This window comes from Henckelia pumila, chromosome 3 (assembly GCF_033568475.1).
Source record: "Henckelia pumila isolate YLH828 chromosome 3, ASM3356847v2, whole genome shotgun sequence".
In the NCBI taxonomy this organism is placed as follows: domain Eukaryota; kingdom Viridiplantae; phylum Streptophyta; class Magnoliopsida; order Lamiales; family Gesneriaceae; genus Henckelia; species Henckelia pumila.
This window is the reverse complement of record NC_133122.1, coordinates 118,032,846-118,035,968: the sequence shown is the minus strand read 5'-3', so window position 1 is coordinate 118,035,968 and position 3,123 is coordinate 118,032,846. Positions and strand designations below refer to the sequence as shown.

Here is a 3,123-nt window from a genome sequence, read left to right as displayed (position 1 = left end):
TCGAAATTGTCCTTGAATTTTATAACATCCCTTTTTACACTTGTTTTTCATTTATTTTTCAATTCATCATGCTTCCGTAAAATAAACTAAGTCTCATAACTTTTTATTGACCAAAATGTTGTTCGGTTATATCCACTAGATTTTAAAAACTATTCCTCATAGCCAAACTAAACAGTCATAATTGATGGTTCATGTTGCAGATTCCTTCAACAACATCAAGCACACTCCTGTTTCGTTCCTACCTATATTAATAGACTTAATTTGTAAAAGAACTCAACCTGAGAGGGGCAAAAAACCTAGAGATTTTCTTTTGACATACTAAATATTATTACATTAGTAACCTCTTGTAGATGAGGAGATTACTTGTTTAGCTAATTATCATAGCTGGAAATACAATACACATAAAATTAAAATAAAATATTACAATTTTATTCTAAAGAAAATGAAGAGAATGATTGTAGAGACCCGCATCGAAATTACCTACTAAGAAATCCTTACACATGAAATTAAATCTTAAGTGACAATAATCAGGTCAATCATTGAAAAACAAAGTATTAATCCCAAATCTGAAAGAGCATTCTAAAATGCTGCTTAGAGTACAACCAAATTGAATAACAGTGTATCAAACCAAACTTGAAATAAAATCCACTAAACCAGACAACCGGGAATCTCAACGGCACCGCTCCTCGCCTCGGGGCTCACTCTTGCCTCGCGTCATCCAACCTAAGGCCTGCCCTGTGGAATGAGGTTTCCAAGATGAAAACGCGGGGACGTGAGCATTTTCGCCTTGTATTATAAATACGAGTATACAAACCTATATGTGCATGCAAAATGATGTGGACTGGGTGACTGGATCAACGAGAAACTCATGCTCAAACTAAAGACGCCAAAGTGTCTGGTGTCATTCGAGGAACCCCTCTGGACTACTAGCACAACATCTGGACGTGGATCGGGAAGTATCCAAGAAACATCACAGCCCTCCGTTCCCGTCGTCTATGTATTCTCCCATTTACTGAGTGACACTCATATCACTCACCCAAACACCCACCCAAACCATCTTAGATAAAACTGTGGAAGAAGTAGAAGAGGAGGAACAAAACCAGTTTTGGGGCTGGTGAAGACTGATCGTGATGTCTTATATTGGAAATTTTGTTTTAGTTTTTATTATTTTACAAAAATTCTGACATTTGCGATGCACAAAGAGGTCAACATCGCGAAATGTAGTCATTTGACGACGCACATCACGCTCAACATCACAAAAAGATATAATGGTGGTGGGAATATTTCCCACCTTTATTTTGAGTCATTTTGCGACGTGATAATGTGAATGTGTCGTAGAAGATAATTTAAAATTTTATTTTTTTTTTGCACTTTACATATAGCACGCGTCGCCAAAGGATAGCTGAATTTTTTTTATAATAATTCATGTACATATACATATACACATACCTCTAATTATTATCAATATTATTATTATAATAGAAAACAAAACGAAAGGGATAATGCCCATTTTCGCCCCTCTTGTTTGTGACTTATCCTCAAATAGAACTTCGAGTTTTCGGGCAGCTTAAATGATCTTTCGTGTTTCATTATTTTTATGCATTTGGTCCCTTCCATCATCTGGACATTAAATATTGACGGTGATAAAAGACCACATCCATATCTCTATCAATTCCCCCAAATTCAAACACTTATTCACTTTTTCCCCCAAATCAAAACCTTAGAACCCACCATTTCTTCCAGTTGGGTGGGAATATCGGGTTATCTTTTTGAAATCCAGATCTCGCTGAAGGTAAATGCTTGCCTATATCTAGCTCTAGATTCGTGTTTACATCTTTTCAGGATGATGCACGTTTATGATGCTCGACTATTCTGGCTCAAATTGAACTTGTGAGGAAAACATAGCGATGGTTATCTCTGTTAACATTGATGGTTTGAGTGTCTCCATGAAGTGTTAAAATTAGCATCATGATATTCTTCAAATTCTGTAATGTTTCTTATGGTTTCTCTGTTAACATTGATGGAGCTTTTGTGACGAGATTGTGAGCACTATAAGGTGTTATCTCGCCCTTACTTTGGCACTGTTCATAACACATTTCTCGCATATATAATTATTGGTAGAAGCTCCAGGTTTAATTGCACTTTGCGCAGGGATTAAATATGACTGAGATGAAAATTCTAAGTAATAAAACAATTTGCTAATTAGGATTACTCATTTTGATTTGAAAATGTAAGCTTAAAGCCCTCTAGACAATCTGTTGTTATATGATATAAAATTATCAAATAGTTTGTTTACAGTGTAGGTGCTTTTCCTTATTTGCAACATGAGAGGAAAAAATCTGTTGTTGAATATCATGGAGTAAAATAGATCTCAATAGTTTATAAGCAGCATTTGCAAAATTATGGCTAGACAGAGCACACATTCTCTGAGTTTCACGCCACATTATGGTAATTTTTTTTTGCAAGATATTAATTTTTTTATTACTTTATTATACACGATATTAATTTAGTTAGCAAAAAAAGTTTATCCATTGTATTATGGTTTGAAATTCAGTACCTGTATTTTTTACAGGTGTGATGGGAGAACCTACATGTTTCACGCTAAAATTGTATTATGGTGGTACGATGGAAACAATTCGCAAAAAGAAAGTGTACAAAGTTGGTAATATTGAATACTTCGACTTCGTTGATCTGGATAAGTTGGGGATAATTGAACTTCATGGGTATGCAAAAGAGTTGGGATTTACAGATGAAAATAGTTTCAAGCTTTGGCACAAGTTCGAGAAAAGTTTAACCAAAGGCAGATATTTGGAAAATTATGTTGGTGTGCATGAAATTAAGGATCATATCCCAAATAACTATGAAGTTGAAGTTTACATGGAGCATGTTGAAGTAGCTACAAACAATCAGAATGATGCAACCACTGAAGACGGAGAAAATGGTTTTCATGATAATGATTTTGAATTTGAGGAAGAAGTTCAGTTAGTGGAGAATCTCAAGAATCATGCTACTGAAAATTGTAAAGGGAAAAATGTAGTGGAAGATGATGGAATTTCGAATGACTTGCTGTCTAGGATGGGACATGATGAAAGGGATTATGATTGTCTAGAAAATGATGGTTTT

General features: G+C 34.9%; 1 long non-coding RNA gene across 1 annotated transcript; it reads left to right on the top strand.

The window, feature by feature from the left end:
• Window positions 1–1,715: 1,715 nt before the first annotated feature.
• Window positions 1,716–2,849, top strand: LOC140886664 (uncharacterized). The gene is made up of 3 exons (XR_012151623.1): window positions 1,716–1,792; window positions 2,299–2,448; window positions 2,573–2,849. It is a non-coding gene; the product is annotated as an uncharacterized lncRNA (long non-coding RNA).
• Window positions 2,850–3,123: the final 274 nt, after the last annotated feature.